The sequence below is a fragment of the Protopterus annectens genome, chromosome 8.part0 (genome assembly GCF_019279795.1).
Source record: "Protopterus annectens isolate FY-2018-M chromosome 8.part0, PAN1.0, whole genome shotgun sequence".
NCBI lineage: Eukaryota > Metazoa > Chordata > Ceratodontiformes > Protopteridae > Protopterus > Protopterus annectens.
In genome coordinates this window covers 1,404,963,244-1,404,988,072 of record NC_056741.1, presented here as the reverse complement: position 1 = coordinate 1,404,988,072, position 24,829 = coordinate 1,404,963,244, and the positions used below count along the sequence as shown (strand labels likewise).

The 24,829-nt window shown below is 40.0% G+C and overlaps 1 protein-coding gene across 2 annotated transcripts in view; it reads left to right on the top strand.

Annotated features, from left to right (window-relative positions):
• ALG9 (ALG9 alpha-1,2-mannosyltransferase) overlaps window positions 1–24,829 on the top strand; it is a 2,405,363-nt gene that overhangs the window by 260,113 nt on the left and 2,120,421 nt on the right. The gene's annotated exons all lie outside the window — the stretch shown is intronic.

Below are 24,829 nucleotides of genomic sequence, written 5' to 3'. Positions count from 1 at the left end.
TGGGTATATTTTGTACTGTAGTAGGTTCTTAAACAGTCTGTTCCATGGAATTTTTGTTTATAAAGTCTAAGAATTTTTGTGTATATCATGTGTTGGTGGTATAGGTCCCCCAGTTAAACATTGCATAGTTAAAAATCACCTAGGATAACCGCGTTCCTACTTACGTGGAGTTCTTTCAGAATGTAAGTAATACATTTACTTATTTATTGTAATAGTTCCATTACATAGAGTAAGAAAGGTAAGTGATTTCATTTCTTGATTTTATTTTAAATTCAATTTAACAGTCTCTATCTGCTTTACCAAAGGTTTTCAAGCCTGTGTTAGTAATTCCAATACATAGTTGCACCGCATTTTTGCTATTTAAGGGATCTAGCTTTTGGTATTAAACCCTAGTTTCATTCTTATGTGTTGAGTGTATGTCATGCTTGTTCAAGACTTACCTTTGCATTAAGGCATTTCCAGGCCAGCCAGTTCAGAGGTAAGAGTCTGTTTTTCTCTCTCACTCACCCTCTTGTAATTGTGTGCCCAGTGTATATATTGCCTGCCCCTTATGATAATTTGACAACTTAATTATTTATCCCTCTCCTCTTTTATTGGCTGTTGACAGTAAGCGCACAAGTATCATTTTGCAAACTCTCTCCCCTTAAACTACTTACTAGGCTAAAACACCTTTGAAAAAATTGCTCAATATTGAGTGTATTGATACTGCTTGCACTGATTTTATTATCAAATTAGTGTTTTTTGTGCTGTAATTATTTTACTAGTTCTTGCAGGTGGCAAAAAAGGTTTCCAGGATAGTTATTTTTACTGAACTTTACTCAGTAGCAAGTCCATCCAAACATTATTCTAAAACAAATCTCCAAGCTGTTATAGTTACCCCAACTCCAGCATCATTTCTTTCAGTATCATGGACAAGCATTTCCCTATAACATTTGTAGTCAGCCTGCTTGAGATGGGTATCTTTAGACAGTGTAAGAATTGTCTCATGCTGACTGACAATCATATATTACTCAAACAGCGTAACACACTGTGTGAAAGATGTACATATGTAATATACTTGGAGGCAAAAATCCCACACACAGTAAACTCTTGACACCAGAATCGTCAGCAGTATACCATACATCACACCTGTTCAAGGCTGTGGCTGTATACATAATCCATCATGTGCTGAGGTTCTTCAGATTAACTTGCCTAAACCTCAAATATCTTCAAAACACAGCACAGGCAGCAAGTTAAGCCTACTTTCTCACATAGTAGGAGTACCAAAGTCACAGATGCTGAGCCTTTTAAGGAAAGCATTAACCCAACCAAACATTCTTGTTCTTAGTGACTCCATTGTAAGAGATGTAGATGTGACTCTTACCAGGTTGAGCAAGGAAAGACTGACTATTAGTTGTTTGTCTGTAGCCAGAATCTGTCAGATCACACATGCACTCAAGTCCTTGAACAACAAGTACCAGTATAACTGTGTCTTAGTCCATGTCAGTGTCACTGACTTGAGGGGTACCTGACTGGATTATATGAAAAGATACATGATGGAGCTCTCAGATGTGTCCAAGGCAGGTATGAGCCTAGCATTGAGCAGCATTCTACCTTCTCCAAGGGTGATGCCATGATATGAGCAGAAATAATTGAGTTAAATAATTGATTTAATTTTTTGCTGTCACTCAGAAAGGGGTGCAATATTTGTCTGCCTGGGAGTATCTGATCGACAGACCATGCTGTGTTGCCTAGGATGGCTTGCATCTGTCCCCTCTATGGTTTTGATTATTGGCAAAGACATTGTTTACCCCCATAGTGCCATTTTTGGCAATGCCAACGTGATAGACCTACCAACATAATGAAATGAGCAAAGAAAAATATGAAGGTGTTACTGATCAGTGTGCTAGGAGCTTAAACAAAAAACTCCACTCCCTTCAAGACCGTACTTGGAGGACATTGATGTCTATGTAATGACTGAGATGTGGTTAAAAATAGTGGAGAGCATACTGGCTGTGCAGGACTATTAATACCTTCCACACATTTAGACCAGCTACTGAGCAGGAGGGGAATAAAGGTGGAAGTGTCTCATCCTACATCTAGAAGAGACTCGCATCAAGGCTGGCACAGCAGCATGATGCACTAGATCTTCTTCATGTCCAATTAACCATCAGAAAGGTCCTGTAACATATATTAGCTAGCTGTAGAACTCCCTCTGTGATACAAGAAAATCACAATGCCTCTCTTCAGGAAATAGAATCACTCAGTATTAAACTCAATACCATTTTCCTAAGTGATCTAAACTATCCAACTATAGATTGGGAAACCCTCGAACAGTTAGTCAGCTAGGGGGAATAACATCTTGTATCTTGCTCTTACTAATATGGGAGCATCTTGCACTGTCCCGTGCATCATCATGTGTTAGTTTGACCACAAAGCAGTCTCCTTTGAAATAAAACTGAAACCAGCGATCCTTTCCACCCAAGGTACCTTCAGAAATTTCTTTAAGACAAATTATCTACTCCTAATTGATACATTGGCAAGCTTTAAATCCCCACCAAAACCAGTTAACTCCAATGAGTACTCAGAAAAGTACACCACAACACTGTACCAGCATGTAAAAACTGCATAGATGCAGCTACACCCCATAAGAGAAAGTGCAGGGCAAACCCGAGGAGCAGACCCATGTGGTGAAACTATATTATCAACAAGCTTTATAATAAAACGAAAGGAATTATTGACCAAAAGTAAGAAGAGTAATTTCTGGAAAATTAGAGCCTTTGCAACTGAAATAAACAAACAACTCAGGAGTTTAATAAAATCCACCAAAGCCACATTTGAGGCTATAATAGCTACCCAAGCCAAAGACAATCACAAGACATTTTTTAGTTATGTTCATAATCTCAAAATCACAATACAGCAATACATTGAGCTGTTTTTGAATGATGTTACCTACACTGAGGCTGAAGATATAGCTAACAACGCTGTTCGACGTCAGCGTCCAGTCTCAAGCTTACTCAACCCGGTAGATTTTCTGAAAAGATCACCAAAACAATGGATGAAGGCAAAGTGGTACACACCACAAACCTTGACCTGGCCAAATATTTTGACACAGTTCCCCACTCAAGCATAGTAGAAAAGCTAAATAAACTAGTAGTAAGCCCATATGTCACCTGCTGGATTGCCAACTTATCCACAGGTAGGACACAGATAATCTTAAATAAGTGAAGTTACCTCCACAAATAGACCAACCACTGGTAGAGTCCCCTGGGATTCTGTGCTGGGACCTCTCCTGTTTGGCATTTACATTTCTGAAGTAAAAGCCAATACCAAAAGACTCTGGCTGATTAAGTTTGCATTTCATTGTAATTCCAATACAGATTGTATTTTGGTGAACTGTTGGAAAGCTGATAGACTTGCTGTACAGAGCTGGAATCTATTTCAAACTGATAAGTACATATTTTGCCACTTTATACACTTGCCTATTATTTATAGTGGTGCTGTATTGTTTCTGTTTATGTCTCTTGTGTCTCCACTGTATTTCCCACCCTCCCTCCCTGTTCTGGTCTTGGTGGCTTTTAAACTGCCCACCCCTCTTGTAAGTTTGTATTTGGATACTCCTTCTGGGCCTATCTCATTTGCTCAGTCAACTGAGTGCAGTGAGATCATAGGCACTCCTACTGTGTACAGAGAGAGCATTTGAGAAGGACAATCCCTGTAGCCTCTTAATCCTGCTGTGTTCCCTCCCTCAAAAAAAAAAAAATATATATATATATATATATATATATATATATATATATATATATATATATATATATATTCAGCTGCTCTTACCATAACTGTCTTAGTTACTGTTCTGCGGGCTGTTATCTGTTCAGTTGTTCTTACTCTGCACTTATTACTGCTTGTTAGTAGCCTTCTAATTTAATGCTTTCTGCACTTGTTTTTTAGTCATTTGTTAATTTAATTGCATTTAATTAAACTGTATTTGCCGTAATATTGATATACGTGTGCTAGCCTGCACTTCATTTGAATTGTATTTACTGCTGTTTTAGCTGCAAAAAAAAAAAAATTCCTAGCTTATTTCCTGTAACTTATCTAGTCCAGATACAGACTTGTTGTATCCAGGTATGTTTGTAAGCTCCTGAGCCCCCAAAGCCTTTCTGTGTTGGAGGGAAGCCTTCTAGCTTATCAGTGGCACTAGGTAGCCTATCTACCACAGGAGAAGAGGTTTCTGGACGATAAATTATAGTTTATTGGCTGTTTGGGAAGCTCTTCCATCTCTTTCAACCTTCTGATTCAAAAGCCTGTGTGTGTGCTTGTTTCCTGCCTTTGCTGTTACTAGTCTAGTCCAGGTACAGATTTGCTGTATCCATGACTCTTTGTAAGCTTCTGAGCCCCCCCCCCCCTAGCCTTTCTGTGTTGGAGGGAAGCCTTCTAGCTTATCAGTGGGAGTGATAAGCATCAGGTAGCCTATCTACCACAGGAAGAGTGGGTTTTGGCCCATAGATTGTAGTTTATTGGCCGTTTAGGCAGTTTTCCATCTCTTTCAAATTGCTGGCTTAAAAGCCTGCATTTGCGCTTGTTCCCCACCTTTTCTGTAACTAGTCTAGTCCAGGTACAGATTTGCTGTATCCAGGACTCTTTGTAAGCTTCTGAGCCCCCCAAGCCTTTCTGTGTTGGAGGGAAACCTTCTAGCTTATCAGTGGGAGTGGTAAGCATTAGGTAGCCTATCTACCACAAGAGGAGTGGTTCCTGGCCCAGAAATTGTAGATTTTTGGCCGTTTGGGCAGTTTTTTTTTTTTTTCATATCTCTCAACTTTCTGGTTTTAAAGCCCGTGTTTGTGTTTGATCCCCACCTTTCTGGTAACTAGTCTAGTCCAGGTACAGATTTGCTGTATCCAGGACTGTTTGTAAGCTTCTGAGCCCCCCAAGCCCTTGTGTTGGAGTGCAGCCTTCTAGCTTATCAGTGGGAGTGGTAAATACTAGGTAGCCTGTCTACCACAAGAGGAGTGGTTCTTGGCCCAGGAATTGTAGTTTACTGACCATTCGGGAAGTTGTCCATCTCTTTCAACTTTCTGGTTTAAAAGCCCACATCTGCGCTCGTTTCCCATCTTTCCTGTAACTAACCTACTGGAAAGCACTAGAAAGCCTTAAACTGTTATAAGCCTTCTAGCTTAAAAGAGAGACTTTGGAGTGATTGAGTATCAGTTTTCTGTATTTTCTTGCTGTAGTTAACTGTTTTCCGCCTAAACGCTGATTTTCCAGCACTTATTGTGATTTAAAAGCTTGTTTTTTTCACATATTGTACTTGTTTGACTGCCTGCACTTTTAAAAAGTTGTTTTTGTTTAAATGAATTGTTTAACTGTTGTAGGCTACACACTAAAGTGAGATAGCCTTTTCTGATCACTTGTAGTCGTTTAAAGCTGTTTTAAGTGTACTTTTTACTGTTTTTGCCTTATCTTTTCAAAAAAAATAAATAAATACATTTCTTGTTTCCCGCCTTTCTAAGCTAGTATAGTCCAGTTTTCAGGTTAGTGCTGAATTCAGGGCTGTGTTACAAGTTTCTGAGTTGCTCATACCTTATTTGGATAGAGGGAAGTTTCTCTGTTCACCTGTGAGAGAGGGGAACTGTGAGCAGCCATCTGTCCCTGGAGGAGTGGTTCCAGCCCAGAAGTTAGTAGTTTAAAAAATGCGTTGCAAAGTTTTGTGTGCCGGGCAGCACCGGTTAGCTAGGGTTACATTATTCCTGGCTCCACTAAGTCTCCTTCAGTTTTTCACTTGAAACTAGTCTAACTCTCAACCTAAGCACTCAAAAAGCATCCTACAGTCCAGCACTTGCTCAGACCTAATAGCAAGCACTAATATACCTCGACACTTGACTGCCCAGCAGGGCGCAAGGCTCTTTATCCACCCCTCACCAACCAAGTGACTAAGCAGCTCACCCTACTCTTCAGGCATGACCAAAGGGCAACTTCAGGTGTACTCTTCAGTCCAGCTGGTGAATCTGGGTATCCTGAGGCAATGTTACAACTGCCTCATGTACACAGACAGCCCTCTCCTCCTACCACAAAACACTAACATATGTGAGAGATGCAATTATACAGCCAAACTGGAGGCTTAATTATCTCCAACCAAGACTGGAACAGACAGTCATGAGGAGAAGGTTAACACTTGCACCACACTTCCAGCCTCACATAGACCTACTAAACCAGCACTGGCAAAAGATGCACATAAATACACAAAATCATACTTGGAGGCTCTAAATAAAAACCTGCAAAAGCATCAGAGAGCTCCAAAGCAGACACCCACAAAACCTGCACCTCCCATCACAAACCAGACAACACATAAAACACAAAATCAATGTGCCGCACAATCACAGCCCTTAAGACGAAATAACATACCTAACACAATAGTAATAGGTGACTCAATAGTCAGGCACACTGACGCCCCACTCACTAGGCTGGACAAGGAGAAGGTTACTGTTAGCTGCCTGTCGGGAGCCAGAATCCGCCACATAACACAAGCATTCAGGTCACTCCAGAACAAGTACAAATATGACTCTGTCATTGTTCATGTTGGTGTGAACGACCTGAGCCGTACCTCCCTGTACTTCTTTGAAAAGAGACATGAAAGAGCTCTCTGATCATGTAGCCCAGGCGGGCATGACCCTGACCCTGAGTAGCATCCTGTCCTCACCAAGAATGATACCTCAGTATAAAGAAAAAATGATCAATTTCAACAATTGGCTAAGTTTTGGTGTCATTCAAAGGGGATCCAGTGTCTGTCAGCCTGGGATGACATGCTCAACAAGCCGCATTGCTTCGCAAGAGACGGCTTGCACCTGTCACCACTTGGCTTTCGAATACTGGCAAAGGCTCTTGCTGCCCCCATAGTGCCTTTTTTAGACAAGGCTCAAAATTCAAACCCACCTCCGTAAACAGCTCAAGTAAAAAACTGAGGGTTATGCTACTCAACGCCAGGAGTTTAAATCTCAAAATGCATGTGCTCGAAGCACTCCTAAGTATGGAGAACGTTGACATCTGTGCAGTAACTGAAACCTGGTTCAAGGCTCCAGAGAGCACTCCAGCACTACTGGGCTACAACTCATACCACACATTTCGGCCACAGAACATGGACCGAAACACAAAAGGAGGGGGTGTATCCATATTCATCAAGGATACCCACACCTCCAGGTTAGTGGCGCAGCTTGATACCTCTGAGATCATCCATGTGCAACTAACATCGGGCAAATATGCAGTGCAAATTGTGGCCTGCTACAGATCACCCTCCATGACCCAAGACCACCACTCCGCCTTTCTGGAGACACTGGAAAACATGAAGATTCTACTGAACACCCTGATCTTGGGAGATTTCAGTTACCCTACCATTAACTGGGAAAACTACTTGAGTACAAACTCCCAGGCTCAGCGCTTCCTGGAATTTATCAACTCAAATGCCCTGGATCAGCTGGTAAACTCCCCTACAAGAGGCCACAACATATTGGACCTGGTCATCACCAACATGGGTGACAGGTGCTCCGTACCGGAGGTCAACCTGTCACTGGTTAGATCAGACCATAAACTAATCACCCTGGATGTCCACACCCCACCATCACCCTTAACCAATGAAACCACAGTGAAAAACTTTTCTAAAGCAAACTTCACCTTACTTAAGTCAGAGGTGGTAAGTTTCACAGTCCCCATGCTAAAGGATAACACCGCCCAAGATGCAGAATCCTTTACAATTGCACTCTATGAGCACCTACAAGGATGCATGGATCGTGCCATCCCTAGCAAAACCAAGACTCACTCCCCTAAGAGAAGGAAACCAGTCTGGTGGACCCCTGCCATAAACATGTTATACAACAAAAGGAGGAAACTAGTTCAGAAAAAAGCAAATCCCAAGAAGGAAAGACATCCCTGATCAGTATCCGTAAGAAACTAAGGTCCCTTATAAAACCATCCAAGGCTGACTTCGAAAGAAAAATAGCCAAGGACTCGAAAGATAACCACAAAGCCTTCTTTAGCTATGTCAAAAATCTAAGTGGCAACTCGCAGATATGCTCTGAGATGGTGCAAAATAGCACAAAATATACTGAACCTACTGATATTGCCAACATACTGGCAGATAGATTCAATGCAAACTTCACCTCCCTCTCACCTTCAAAAGGGCCCACAACAATACCGGAAAAGTGTAGTGTCCCGGAAATCACAGAAGCACAGGTGAAAATAGCCCTTTCAAAAGCCAAAAACACAGCATCAATGGGGCCAGATGGTGTCCCAGGCTACGTCTTGCACGAACTACAGAACGAACTAACCCGCCACACTGTTCAACCTCAGCCTCTCCACAGGCTACGTGCCCATAGAATGGCGCACAGCAATGGTTATTCCGCTCCACAAAGGAGGAGCCACAAATAACCCTGGTAACTATCGCCCCATAAGCCTGACTAGCCTGGTCTGCAAGACTATGGAGCTCATCATCATGGAACTCATTAACAAAGATAATGGGAACCTCCAAACACTTGACCCGACCCAGTTCGGGTTTGTTAAGGGCAGATCATGCCTACTAAACCTGGTTGACTTCTTCGAGACAGTTACCAAGGCCATAGATGAGGGAAAGGTGGTTCACACAGCCTACCTTGATCTCGCCAAGGTGTTCAACACCATTCCTCACTCGGGTATTATAGAAAAACTCACCAGCCTGAACATAAACTCCTACGTCACAAGATGGGTTGCCATCTGGCTTGCAGACAGAACTCACACGGTAAGAATAGCGGGCTCCAGGTCTGACTCTAAACTAGTCACAAGTGGTGTCCCGCAAGGCTCAGTTCTGGGACCCCTACTGTTCGGCATATATTTCTCAGAAGTACAGGCAAACACAGGAGGACTACGGCTAACTAAGTTTGCCGATGACTGCAAACTGGGAGCCATAATTGACTCTCCGGCTGACACGGACATCCTCCAAAAAGGCCTTACTGAGACAGACACCTGGTGTCAAAGTCATGGCCTCAAGCTAAATGCCAAAAAATGCATAGTCATCCCGTTTGGGAAAAACAAAACATACACGAATTACCACATAGGCGGCAGCCCCCTTAATACAGAAGAGGTAATAAGAGGTCTGGGGACCCAGGTAGATAGTAATCTCTCCTTTGACAATCATATTGCCAAAGTAGTTAGGAAATCCTTCTATGTGGCCCATGTAATTACTAAGAGGTTCGCATCTAGTAATAAAGAGGTTATAGTGCCCCTCTACTCGTCACTCATCAGACTCATCATAGAGTACAATGCCCCATTTGAGATGTACCTCACAAGACACTTCCAACAGCTTGAAAGACCACAAAAGCAGTTCACCAAGAGGATTACTGGCCTCAAACATATGTCCTATGCAGCCCGACTGAAAAAACTCTGGCTGTACTCAGTGGCATATCGCTTACTCAGTGGCGATCTCTGCCTGACTTACAAAGCCATGTCCAACTCAGAATTGATGGACATGCTCCACCTAAAGAAATCCAAGTATCTGCGAGCCACACGCTGTAGTGAGCTAAACCTCGCCACAGCAATAAATAGAACATGCTGGAGGGATAGATTCCTGTCACAGAGACTCCCCATGCTTTGGAACAAAATTCCTAACTACATTAGGCCATTAGGCAGAGCCCCTCACTAACACTCTTCAAGAGAAGCCTTGATGAGTGGATGGGTAACAGAAAGTTACACCCCTGGGATCACTTCATTGTCTCTGCTTGACAGAGGCTCAGTTAATTAATCAATGGGGAGGCGAAAGCCAACACACTCTGGCTAGACTTATAAATGCCCTCGGGCAGATAGCCTAGTACCTACCTATGAACCTATGACTGCAAGCTAGGAGCAGTCATTGAATCTCCAAATGACAGCCATCCTGCAAGAAAGGTTTGTCTCAAGTAAACAACTGGTGCCAAAATCATGGACTGAAACTAAATGCCAAAAAATGCATTATTATGTCCTTTGGGAAGTCATCTACCCCAGGGGAGTTTAATATGCCCATAAGAGTTGACCCAGTTGTTTGGTATTTAGGAACTTATGTGGACAGTGACCTAACATTTGACCAACATTTGTCCATTGTTGTACGAAAGTCCTTCTATATTGCACAGCTTATAGACAAAGGTATTATTTCTAGGTCTAGCGATGTCATTGTCCTGCTTTACTTAGATTATGTATTGAATAAATAGTGCCCCCTCTGGTATATAATTGTCCAGAAACATTTAACAACTGGAATGCCCACAGCGATACCTTACTAAAAGTTTACGTGGCTTAAACAATGTGCCAGTCATGGACTGACTCAAAGCCCTGTCACTCTACTCTGTATCCTACAGACTGCAAAGAGGTGACTTGTGTCTGGCATACAAATCATCCTCCAACCATTTAGTTATAGATTTGCTGCACATCAGCACGACAAATGGCATCATCAACACTCAGTCTGGGAAAATAAACTTCTGCAACGTCAACAGAATGGTTTGGCGGGGGCAGGTATATCTCACAGAGGATACCACTGTTGAGTACCAGACTCCTCATCAACAGAAAACAAAGTTCATCCCTGTTCATATTGAAGTGCAACTTGGACCTGTGGATGGGAAACACAACACTTACTTCAGGACTGCTCCCTGTACTAATAGTAGTGGATAGAGGCAGCTGCTGAATGCTTTATCCATGCATGTGTCCCCTCAAATTATCTGTGGATTGATCCCAGTTATTCTTATTTGGAATAAGTAATGGTCAACCATGAGATTGTTAAGGCCAGTCTCTAGCCAAATGGGATGGGCTGTTTAGAGCACAAAATGGAAATTGGTTAGGCTTAAAATGGCCCACAAGGGCAGCTAGCTTAGTACTTATCTATGTACCTTTAACTTTTAAGATGTGTGATTTTTCTGAAGACATGGCAAGAGTTATATGGCACATTGTGAACTGATAGCTGATCTTATTTAGTGTGATTTGAATTTCTATAAGCTCTGTTTGAGGATATCTGTTTCAAAGTCTCTAACAAATATGGATATACCTACACAGTTTCCATCAGGTCTAAATTAGTGGTAAGCATAAAACCTAGGTATTGAAGGAGTGCTCTCTGGGCACTTAAATTAAATTTGTGTAACAATACTTGCATGGATTTGCTCCACATGCAGGAGGGCCTCAAAAGTCCAGCACTTTCAGACTTCTAGCATTAAGTAGAACCGCTATTGATTTATTTTGGAAGTTAGGTTTGGAGGTACATCAGCTGGACTTTGCCTTAAAAACGCACAAAGGGGGCTGCAAAAGCTTTTGCTGGTATGCGGAAGCTTTAGAATGAAAAGTGCAAGCTATCTTTGACTAAACCCAAATGGCTGTCAAGTGTCTCATCCCATGCTGACACATAATGGATCCCCTTAAAATAGCACCATGTGTTTAGCCAGTTGTTAAAGCAAATCATCTTTTCTTTATGCCTCGGTTTCATTTTTGATGTGGGAAGGATTCCATTCAATATTAAAGTCTTTCCTGCATTTATGGCATGCATAGAGTTCTGTCATGTCTCTCTCCATATCCCTTAAGGTTCTGCATGCTAAGTTGTTTACCCCTACAGGGGTTGCCATGCTGGGTCATTAGAGCATCTGCAGTCTTGACTCATGAGAGGCAGCTTACTGTCATTACTTTTGTCCAGTCTCATGAGTGCAGAATCCGTATGCCAGACTGTGGAGCCACCGATCACTACTATATATTTTTGAAGATTGCTTTTGTTTAATAGGTCTAGGATGTGCTGTTTCCTGGTAACTCTCAACTGTGTTGTCATTAATGAGTGTTGTAGTACCTAGTTTATGGTGGCTCTTGTACCTGCTAGTTCATTGTGACTTGGGCAAGATTTTTTATTTTATTTAGAGTCCCATCATATAATAATATAGTGTACATGTGTGTATGCAGATTGTAGTGTAAGTGAGTAAAGCCCACAGGATGGGTTTGATTGTGAGAATCTGGCCTCAAATTTTACCAGGTACTTGAACCTCTCACAGATAACAGTGACAGATTAGGCAAAAGATCATTTTTTGTGAGCATTAGGCAAGAATTAAATTGCCTGACCATGCCAACTGCTACGAGGCTCTAAACAGAAGGTAGACTAGTTTGCAGACCTTCCATTTTGACTAGGTCTCAGGAAAGAATAAGAGAATATAATAGTGTTTTGGTTCCTGGTTAAAATATTTGTTCAAGAAAATTAGACTTAGGAACACTAAGTTAACTCTGTAGTATCAATAATTTTACCTTAGCCTAAATATAACATTGGTTTGGTGGGAGAATAAGAGAAACTAATGTAATTTTGACACCTAGTGAGGGCATTGATTTGAGGTAAGATAATAAAAGTAGATAGAAAAATTTGGTTCAAGTACTAAATGTAGGTAGGCAGTAAGAAGTTTAGACTGTCCTTGCTATCAGCTTTAGATGTGCAACAATCTATGTGATTTAAACAGCGTTAATTGGAAGCTGGAGTTTACTAAGGTTCCTAAGAGAGAAATTGCCTGTATCTGTGGAAGTCCGCCCTGTGTGGCACTATGTGGAGTGCCAACACTCACTGTTAAGCTGAAGAGAAGAAGTGAAAGAACTCATAAGAAAGCTGTTAGAACTCCATCCAGTAATGTCCACCCCTGACGAACAGCAGCGGGTTATTTCCTCCCTCTGAGTAATCACTATTGCTGTCAGCAAGTTTACACTCTGACTATAAAACAAACTGAAACTGTAGTTTAATGTAAGATTAAATGTAAAGGTGGGGAAAAGAGGGGAAAGCCACATGGAAGACTTTGTTTAGCAAAATGGAGGTACTGTCTAATGAATTAGCAAAGGAGAATACTAAATGTAACGAAATGAAGATCTATTAATGAGAAACAGCCAGGCAACTGTAAAAGCACAATATAAGAGATTGTAATTGAAACTATAATTTAATGTAAAAAAAAAAAGTATAAAATTGCAGGGTGAACACTTTAGACAGGGATGCAGTCTGATGCACTAACAGCAAGGCGATTGTTTGACAAAGTCAGTAACTTTAACCAAACAAACTGTAAAATGTTATACAATTTAATGAAATAAGCAATGAAGTTCAGAAATCACCAAAATGACATGAAGTGCGAACAGAATCAAGTAGTTTCCTGGTTATTATGTGGAGTTTAATCTTGAAAACACCAGAAACTCAACTTCTCAGCACATGTACTTTAGCTTAGCTGTCCTGAAATGTAGATTGTGAAACAGAATGACCCTTCAGAATGGGTTAATTGTATAGAAAGATCACATGAGATGATCAGAGGAGAGGGGGAAGGTAGAGACTGAACATGGAGTAGCTGATGTGCAGGTACATGCATAGTGATGGCTTACTAGGAGACTAACTGTGTGGCACATTCAGCAAGAGTGTCTCCCAACCCTTAATTAGTTTTCTGTGGAGTTAGTGCCTCTTTTTGTTGTGTTTTTCTGCCTGATAAAAGTATAATGAAACGTCATCAGTTTGTGTCTTTGGTGGACATCTTTAGTTTTATCGAATTATCTCAGCGTAACTGTTAAAGTTGTCTCCAAACACCATCTGGACTCTAGCCAAAAAGAATATTGAAACCTACCTATTTTATATAACACAGAAAATCATCTGAGGTTTGTGGCTGTCCACCTAAAGTGGTCACAAAATAAAGAAATTAGTCTTTGTAGTTTGAGTTAACAGGAAGTGGAGATGTTGGATAATTTGAAGTGGCAAGGGTTGACCAGTGCATTGATTCTGTGGGTCAAGAATGAAGTTGTTAAAAACAGTCTTCATAATTTAATAGCATTTCCTGTATTGAAACCTAAACTTTGTATAGCAGGCACAATTTACCTGGATGAAAAAAAAGCATACTAGGGGAAATCTTCCAAAGGATGGATAATATTTCATAATGGTTAGCGACAATCAGTTTAATAATTCATGATCTAAGAAAATTCAGTCATCCTTCCTCAACTTCTTGGAACTCACTGCAGGATTAAGCCTGCTGACCTTCAAAAACTTTCCAGTGGTCAAATTCCTCCCATCTTCTCATGATGCTTACTGTTTCTGTATGTGTTCATAGTTATGATCACTGCTGCAGCAATCTTAGCAGTATGGGTTGTATTCTGCACAGGATTCCGCAGCTGGCCAGCTTCCAAAGCTTCAGGTCACCATCCTCGAGCCCAAACCGTTGTTCAGCTTGAGCTGAGCTGAAGGAAGAGCGGTTTGGGTGCCAAGGCCTTCAGGACTTTCCTGCAGCCCATGAGTGTGACTCCTGCTGGCTTTCAGGGATTGGTAGTCAATTGAGAGTTTCTCTTGCTGGGTAGTTAAGTCCCCTTTGGAGGAAAAAAGCTTTTGCATTTTTATTTTATAACAAAAGTAAACATTTTATGTGAAATTATTAATTTTAGGTTAGGTAAAAGTCTTTTAAGTGTCATGTGACTTTAACTTTCAAAACAGGAGTGTTACTTTTTACTTTTGTCGAGAAAAAAAGTTTAAACTAATTCAAAAACAATTTTTTCCTTGGTAAAGGTTGTTTTATTTTACTTTTGGGGGTGAGAGTAAGTGTTTAAAAGTGCTTTTCACTGTATTTTGTGGTGGAAATTTTGTTGTTTCTATAAAATAATGTGTGGGTTGTATGCAAACAGGAAAAAATTCAAGTTCTTGAAAATTGAAAACCCTTCATGACCGCAGAACTGTACAGTACCTTTAGGTATAGTATCATACAGCAGGACACATTATGTCTCTTAACATGTCTGTCTGAACTTCTTAAGTTTTTTTCTTCTACTCTTTCTTGAGCATGAAAGATATCCAGGCTCTCTCCAATGTTTCCTTTTACTCTGTAGTGCTTTATGCTGAACTGGTCCAACATCAAAGGCAGGTCAAAGACATTGAACTGACTGACTTTAGTCCTCCTCTTTTTTTTTCTTTTCTTTATTTTCTTTTTAATGCATTTTTATTGTTCAAACACAACTGTAAAATCAATGCATTTGTCATGCATTGTGCATTCTCCCTGCTGATGTCAGGCGGCCCTTCTCTTCTGTAGACTCTTCACATGCATTTCCATCATGTACATCACTGCCTGCCCAGAGTCAGCATTTACATTTTTATTTCCTTTATTATTTTTCCAGGGCACCCCTTTTGAGAAACTTTTTTTGAGAAAGTTGTTCCCTTGTCATTCTGTCTTTGTTGTCTAGTTATATTAACTATGTACATAAAGAAGTGCTAACCAAACTACAAGACCTATGTACATCAGTATTACTTCTCGTGATGCTTACTTTATTCCTTTTGTGGTGTGTGCTAAGGGTCATTTCCTGTATTCATCCTTTCCATCTCCTTCTAAATTTTTCAGTGTTTCTTTCCTCCACCTCCCTCTTTTCCTCCTCCAGCCGATTCATCATCAGTTTCCCTGCTTCCACTCATTTTGGACCCTCAGTTTTTTTTCCATTTTTTAGTTATCACTTTGTGTTTCATAGTCATTAATAGCCTTATTATATTCATCTTAGTTTTAGGTACAGTTCTATAGCCCAGGAGAAAAAGCTTTTTGTCTAACTCATCTTCCCTATATCCTGTTTGTACCAAAAGTGCATTCAGTTCTTCTTTATAGGTTCATATAAGATTAGTAGGCAAACAGCTTAAGAGCCCTTGCAAGCCTGGCCAATATAACCCAATTTTACCCAATCGGGGCATGAGAATGGCATGGATTTTGCCTCTGCCATAAGTATCTTACATACTGTCCCTGTCCATAACAGACATAAGCAGTACCCCAGGTGTGAATTTTACAATTCCCTATCCATTGGTCCAAACTGTGTTTGAAAAGGACCAGGGAAGGGCTCTGCTTAACATGAATAGGAAGCCTGTTCCAAAGAAGGGGCAATCTCTGATACACATATCTGTTTGTCAAGTATGTTTTGTTGGAGTTGCTGACTAAGTTTAGATACCTGAATCAGTTGACACTCATGCTGTTTGACTTGCGAATGTGTGGCAGCTCCATCAGGGCTGGATTTGAGTGACTTGTAGGCCAGGCATAGGTCACCTCTTAATAGTCGATAGGAGATAGAGCAAAGGGATAGAGTTTTTAGTCTGTCCACATAGGACATGTTTACACACAGTATTTTCTTTGTAAGGAAGCCGAAGTTGCTCGAGCTGCTGTAAATACCTTGTCAAGTACATGCCAAATGGCATATTGTACTCTGTTATTGGTCTAATGAGAGGGCTGAGTACACCAGGACTATAATTTCCTTGGATCTGGATGCCATGCCTTTTCTTATACGTTGTGCCACATAGAAGGGCTTCCTCACCACTATAGACACATGGCAGTCAAAGCTCAGGCTACTGTCTGTCTGTGTACCTAGATCTCTCACCTCTGAGTCTATTTTTAGGGGTGTGCTATTGATGTTGTAATTTGCAGGGGTATTTGACTTCACAAAGGGTATTATAATGCATTTTTTTGCGTTTAGTTTTAGGCCATGGATCTGACAACAATCTGTCCCATAAGTTTGACTAGTTTTATATGTAAGACCATAGAAAGAATAATCATTGACCTGATAAATAATGACACAGGAAACCTCCAAACACTGGCTCAACCTAATTCGGCTTTGTCAAGGGCAGGTCATGCATACCAAATCTGGTGGATTTCTTTGGGAAAGTCACCAAGGCCATGGATGAGGATAAAACAGTACATACCGTCCACCTTGACCTGACCAAGGCATTTTACACAGTTCCCCACTCCGGTATTACAAATAAACTCTCAAAAATGGGTACAAGTCCCTAGGTCACCAGATTGGATAGTCAGTTGGCTCAAGTGGTTGAACCCAGAAGCCAGATCCAACAAGAGGCCAGTTACTAGTGGTGTGCCACAGGACTCACGGCTAGAATCACCCCTGTTCAGAATAAAGTTTGCCAACGACTGCAAGCTGGCAGCAATCAATGAATCCCCTGATGATGTAGATATCCTTCAGGAGGGTCTAGATTAAACAATCCAGGGCATTTGAATTTACAAAGTCAAGCAATCTTTAGGCTTGAATGTTAGTGGTTGTGTATGGATCCCAGTTAATGGAGGGGCAGTTAAAATCACCCGTGAGTATGGTATTGGGCTGAATGGTGAGTGATTCTAGTATCTTCAGGTATGATGTATCAATTTTCTGGTTCATGCTGGGGGACCTGTAACCAACAAGAAAATGGTAGTGGATTTTTCTCTTGGTTAGTTAGAGATGGAGTAGCTCAAGCATGTCGCATTGTTTGACCCTCAGTGAGGTGTGCTTATCCTTCTACATTAATAACTTTAGACCATTACCTAAGTACTTGAAAAATGTATTCAAAAATTATTGCTAGACTGTCATCTGCAGGCAGAACTCCTATCCCCTACACAACATGGCTTCCATCCTTCCCGTAGTACTAGCGCTGCCTTATAATCTATATAGATACTGTCAGTAAATCTAGAGATAATGGTCTCTTCCTTATTTCTAGAATTGTCTAAAGCCTTCGACATAGTTTATCACCACAAACTTCTACTTCAGATGTCCTCACTAGGCCTCTCTTAGTCTACCCTTTTGTGGTTCAAAAGCTGCTTGTCCAATAAGTGTCCGTAAAATGGAGCTCCACGCTCTCTCCTTGCCTCCCAGTCACCACTGGTGTACCAAATGGATCTATCATTTGTACCGTCCTCTTTAACATTTTCACCAACACCCTCTATACTTCCATACAACAGGCTGCCATAATACAATACGCAGATGATTCCACTCTCATTTGCACATCTGACAACATGGTACACCTCCCGAAAATTACTGAAGAAGCTTTAACAGCCACTGCAACATAGTTTCATAACTCACAACTCACGCTTACCCCAAAAAAGACCAAACTATAAAAACTTTTTTCCCCCAAATCACTCTTATGAAAAAGCAAAACTTAAAGTTGTCTCTCTTGATAATACAACCATTGACGTCACTTCTTATACCAAAGTATTAGTAGTAACAGTGGGTGATAATCTTACCTTTGACATGCAATATACAAAATTGCATAAGAAAAATTCATACAAAAATAGGGCCACTTTACAGAGCCAAAATTTTTCTCACCGATTCAACTAAAACTGCACTTGCCATTGCATATCTCCTCCCCACTCTTCTTTACGGCACTTCCATCCTTACTAACCTACATGCTTCACAAAAATTAAAATTTGAACAACACTATGAAAAAAGTTGCTAAATTTGCAGTACATATCCCTTTCATAACCCACCACTGTGTAGCACTGAAAAGCCTTGATTGATTAGAACCGCCATATCAGCTAACATATTCACAAATTCTTACAACCTGTAAAATAATCCAACATTCATCTGCTTGTCAAAAATATTCTACCCAACTATGTTCCCAGTAGGTTATTATGATCCATTGTCCAAAATCTCCTGTCTACAAACCTAGCAAGTCTGCTGGGCACTGTCTGTACTTGTACAAGGTTGCTAAACCTGGAACTTCTTATCTATATCCATCTGGTCTGTACCCTCCATCTCATCTTTCAAACTCACTCTGAAAGACTTCCTAAAATCTGACTTACACACCCTTCTTCACTTACTTCTTACTGCTAATTCTCTTCCCTGACCTTCTCTCTAAATACACCTAAGCCTGTTTTTCCATCACTTCATATTGCAGTTTGTTTATATTTAACTAACTCACCTTTAATTTCTCTACAAGTTGTCTAAAATTTCTCTAAATATTAAATGGTTGTCTTTTAGCTTGTGTTGATTCTCAACCAGTGTTTTTATATTATGTCTAATTTATTATAATTATTTAAACTGAAGATATTTTTGTTTTATTTTTGAAGATTGTAAAATTATTGTTTTTAAAAAGTTTTGTATTAATTTGGAGCTTTTCTACCTGGGCCTCTGCTGAAAATGGGCTTCTACCCAGTTGGACTTTCCCGGTAATCAAATGTCAATAAATAATTAAATTATGTTGATCAATACATCTTCCCCTTTTGCTCTTTCTTGTGCAGTGTGTCGTTGGAACGTATGAAAGGTGGTATAGAGATGCACTGCTGGAGTGCTTTCTATGGTTTTGAATCATATTTCTGTAACTGCACAGACGTCAGCATTCAGGTTGAGGAGAGCTTCCATGAATTGCGGTTTCTTGCTGAGACTCCTAGCATTGAGTAGTAACATTTTTTAGCTTGTCTTAAGTAGCTTTTGTTATGTTGGAAGGTTTATTTGTTTGACAATACTTAAAAAAGGCACTATGGGGTGGGTAATGTTTTAGCCAATATCTGAAAGCTTAGAGATGACAGGTAAAGACCATCCCTGGCAAAGCAGCATGGCCTGTCAACCATGTCACAGATATTGGACCCCTTTGGAATGACAACAGTAGCTAAGCCAATTTTTTACTCACTACGTCTGAGTGACGCCTCCAGGTGCATCTGCATTTAACTCCTATTGATGCTTCTAGGAGTAAATATTGCTTGTTCATATTTGCATCAGTAATTCTAAAACCATGCTATGTACAGTGTTAAAAGATTTCATCATAAAGCTTGCACAATGACAATCTCAACTACATTAGTATTTGACGTCTGTGTCCTGCAGGTAAATGAATAGTAACTGTTTATAGTATTAATTTATATGATATAATTTTCACATTTTTCTAAATATCTCAACAACCAAGTAACAGACAGAACTTTTTAACCTCATATGAAAGCTCTCAGCTAGAGGAATAAAATGTTGCTGACAGTATGTGTGTAACTTGAGTGGTTACTGAAATATTGTAAGTTGTTTATACACTATTAAAAATGTAATAGTTACTGTGTTTACTGTGACTTATAAAATTTGGTTTAAGACCTAGAACCTAACGAATACTGGCACTGTAAAAATAGTTTGTGATGAAGAGCTTGCCATTTATACTTCTTTCATAACTGCTGTGGTTCCAGAGATATGAATATGTGCTTGAAATGTGAGGGCATAATTTGATTCTGTCAAAAGGCATAGGCTCCGCCCTTTGGAAGTTACAGTGCAAACTTCCTGAGCTCTGTTGGAGTGAATGAGTTTTTAAAGTCAGTCATTTTTTGCTTTTATTGCAGCATCATCCTTGGAGACAGTAGAATGCTGCTTAGTGCTAGGCTCACACCTGCCTGTGACACACATTCTGAGAGCTCAGTCATGTCTCTCTTCATATAGCCCGTGCCCATGTGAGCTAAGACGGAGTCATTCTGATATTTAGGCGTAAGTGACCTGAGTGCTTGTGTGATCTGGCAGATCATGGCCTCTGACAGGCAACTAACTGTAACCTTCTTATCCGGTTTGGTAAGAGGGACATCAGTATGTCTCACAATGGAGTCTCCTTTGACCAGAATATTGGGCTTTGGGGTGTTTTGCCTTATGGACTTAGTAGTTGAGACACAGTGAGATGTGGCTTTATGGGCTATGATGAGAATTGTGTTGTTTATGTGCATGCAGATTTTCTGAGGACTGTGCCTGGGAGGACTTTTAGGTTTGGGTAAGTTGCATGTGAGCACCTCCACATATGTGGGTCTGTGTATGTGGCCCTTTGTGAGTGCAGTGAGTGATGTGTGAGAGTCGCTGACAACCTTTTTGTTGCTTTTGATGTCTGTGTGTGAGAGTCTAGCCTCCAGTGTCCGTGTGTAACTATAACTGTATCTCTCACATGCTTTATTTGTCTGTTCAAGAGTTAAGTGGTTTTCAGTGTACATAACACAATTGTTACATTACCTCAGGATATCCATGTCCACCAAGCTGGATGCAGAGATAACAGGAAAATGCCCATCCATGGTTGCAGGTCCTGAGATGTACTTGCAAGAGATAGAAATAGAGGGAGTTTATAACCAGACAATGGAAGGGTGCTTACTTGGTGTAATCTGCAGCAAACCTAACCAGCAATGCTGCCCAGCGCTCAACCCAGATGCTTTCTGAGCAGCAATAGTGATGGGTACTGTAATAAAGTAAAGTAGACCTTAAGTAGTTCTAACTAAATGGGTAAATGCTGCTCACTTTGCAAACTAGTTGCCCCGTAAGTAATGTGAGACGGGTAAAGTTCTGAGGTAGTTTTTATAGGGAAATTTCAATTTCTGATGATTGCAGCCCTGTCCTGCCACAAGAGTGCATACTTTGACCCTCTTAATGTTAAATGACTGGTTTGGAGCCCAAGTGTTGGGGAACAACAGATAGATGCCTAATACTAGCTAAGAAATACTAGATACAATGTAATTCAGTGTAGAACAGCAGCCGTTACAGCTGTCTGAAAATGCGACTTTAAACTTTAAAGAAGTAAAAAAAAAAAAAAAAAATTAAAAAACATAGTAAACATTCACATTAGAATGAAGGTAAGCAATGCTTCCAGATGTTTGTCTGTGTAGGGCACTGGCATAGTGAGCAGCTCCCTGCAAATGTGCCAGATTTATACAAGCACTGGAACTGTAGAATACTGACTACTGAGCCCACTGATCAACAGAACGATTACACTTAGATCTCTTTTGTGCGCTTCACAACTCAGACCAGGTAAACACCTACTGCTACTAGGTGAATGATCTCAGTCCTCCTAATGTAAAAGCAGAGTAGAGTGTCCAGAGTGAAATGTTACTGCAAACAAACTTAAACTTAAGGAAAGGCAATGAGTAATTTCAAGATAGCAGCTGTACTTTAAACAGCTTATAAAACTATGGTTATTCAGTTAAAGTATTTTGCTTTGTAGAAATGAACCAATAGCCACTCAGATGTGCAGAATTTATAAAGACACAAAACATATTTAAGCTGATTAATGAGCCCTCCGGCCAGTAAAAGAAGTACATGGCAATAAAACAACTACATGCAGGAATCTCTAGTGTGTTTCTCAAACCTATACAGACCAGGCTACTACCCACTGCCACAGGATGGAAAATCATCTGTCCTCTTGATGTAAAAACACAGAAAAGAGCTTGTTAGAGTGTAAAAATAGACTACTTTATCCAACAGCTAGCTAGATGGTGAATTCAGAAGCAAGTAAATCAGTAGAACAGACATTGAGAGCAAAGCACAAGGAAAGGCAAATAAATTAAAGATAACAGCCAGCCAAGTAGAAAGGGGGAGCTTATAAAGCTCAGTATGCAGTAAAGGTGGGCAGCTTAAAAATCACCAAGTTTAAAAAGCTGAGCAAAGAATGGGAGAGTGGGTGGGAAAATAACCAGCAGGGAGTCATCAATAGTGCTCGTAGTTTTTACAGGCCATGAGTCTTGTCAGAAAAGACAAGGCCACAGATATTCTCTGTGTATTTAAGGATCACTCAAGAAATAAACTAACCATTGAAAAAAAATATGTGAAATTTGCAGCCTGGGTAATTTTACTGTATCTGCTATGTAGAACAAAAACACCAGGCCAAGCAGATTTCTCAAAACAGAAAACAAAATGTAACAGGTAAAACAGAAAGCAGCTCTATCAGTTTAAACAACTTGAACAAAAATAAGAGATTACTTTTTTCACTTAGGGAGTCACCAATAGTGCTTATAGTTTTTGCAGGTCTTAAGTATGTTTAGAAAAGACAGTCTGAGGAACCAGAAGTGGCCACAGCAGAATCACCCATCTGTGATAGAGGCACTTAAGCAGCCTGCTGTAGTGGCAAAGGCAGTTTATTAGTTATCTTTTTTTTTTTTGCTGGAAGAACCAATGAAACGGTAGTTTGTTCCATGGTTAATGTGAAAAAGATGCCTGAATCCTGGGAAGCCTGACAGCAGTAGTTGTAAGTAGTAAAAAAGTTAATTTTTTCTGAACACATTCCAGAATTCATACAGGAGATAAAGACTAAGAGATTAGAAGGGAAAAAAGATGGTAGGAATGGGCAGGGTGGAGAAAAATTGGATGAAGAGACTCGGCCAGGAGAGATACAAGAACTAAATCCATTTAGTATCTTACAGTCCTAGAAAATATGTCTCCAAGTTCCTTCTCCTCTGCATCAGTAACATTTTTCGTCTGACTCAGGGAACATTCTTGCTAACCTTATCTTAGGGTTGCCATCTTTTCAGATGGCCAGAGTGGGACATTTTTGGTGCAAACGTCAAATTTTGCAGGCCGAAACATTCCCACGGCCAGTACAAAGGACAGAACTTCACTCTTTTGCCTAAATAAAAGTTTATTCTTGTAGCATTTTAATTGTCTGTTCTGTTTCTTATAATGTTTAGATGTTTCAGATGCATAATACTACTATTACATAAAATATAGGAAATCATTTTGTCCTAAAATCTCAGGACGTGCCATTTTTACAATTTTTTGCAGGACACAACTGCCCAAAGAGGGTCTGTCCCTCACAATGTGAGACAGGTGGTAACCCTACCATAGCTGGTTATAAAAGTATTTGTGGAGGTACTTCAATGCAAATGTTCAGTCACAGAGCTTTAGTTATGAATGTTGGAGTTTTATAATTTGTGCCCAGTTTTGGTCTAAATTTGTCTTCCCTAACTCTTACTTCCACTGTAATTTACAGACTCATGTGACTAATCATTTGCATAGGTAAGTTAATGGGAAAGTTTAAGTTAAGTTATAAAATTTGGAGCTTTAGAAAAAATATATAGGTGTATATCTGCAGGTTTCCATGCCTAGAAAATAGTGTGTAAGAGCAGAGACAAAAGCGCTTAATCATTAATAAACAACTGTGTGGATTTGTACGTATCCGTGGTTTTCGTTTGACTACCTGCCTCATTTTGTGTACTTCTTGGTTTGGAATGCAGTTGAAATCCCTGCAGAAGATGCCCAGTTGGCTGAGGTGCCTGTGCATGGTATAGAAGTTAAAACTGAACCTGAAGAAAAGAATAAAGACAGGGAGAGGGAAATGGACAGAGAAAAAGATAAGGATAGAGACAGAGACTGTGACCGAGACAGACGATGAAGCCATACAGATAGGAAGAGGGTTAGAGACCGGGATTGGGTAGACCAGGGTGGCAGAGAGCACAAATGTAATAGGTAAAGAGACAGAGAAAATAAAGAGAAAAGGGGCAGGAATAATGGAATACCAGAACTACCTGAACAGCTGGAAGAAACAAGCCAGGACAGTTTCATGGACTAGGAGTCCATGATGTCTGGAGATGATTATATGTCAGCTGAAAATGGATATCAGATGGAACAACCATTGGAAGAAAGACTGTAGAATTGTTAATTTTTTTTTAAACTTGTAGTACTTGGTAATCATAATTACACTTGTTGGATCGCAAAATACAAGTGTGGATAACCAAAGTCTGGATAATCAAGTTTCTACTGTACTTTGATATTTACATACACATATATATGAAAGAGTATTAATGAACAGTACTTTATACAATTTATGGACAAGATCAAAAATTTAGACTTCTAATAGTTATTAGGATTTTTTGTGGAAGATGAGAGGATTAGGTGATGTATGAAAAGGCAAGGGGAGTGAGGTAGTTAGGGGATTGGAGTGAAAAAGATAGGAGGAGAGAGGGGTTGCTTGACATAATAGGAGGAAGTTACATTTACCAGGATAGATAATTTCTTTATAGGGACATAGTCTTGCGTTTCATTACTCTACACTCCAAAACAAATGTACATTAAAAGCAAAATATGAGACTGTCTGATTTTTGTGGCTGCTGTGGAAAACCACATTTTCTTCCTTTATAATTGTTGATTATAGTAGTTGTAGTAAAGCTGTCTGTACACCAGTCTATAATTTAAATGTTCTGCCAAGAGTGTGGAATTAATAGTAAAATGCAGTCTGTATAGTTGTATTTAACGTGGACAGATAATTATTTCATAATAGTTGGATATGCCATCTCTAGAAGTTTGGAAAAGGTATGTTCCAGCACTTGTATATCTTTTGTTACCAAGTTTTGAAATGTTACTTGTTGCAGACACAGTTGTTGATCCTTCTGTTGTTTAATGG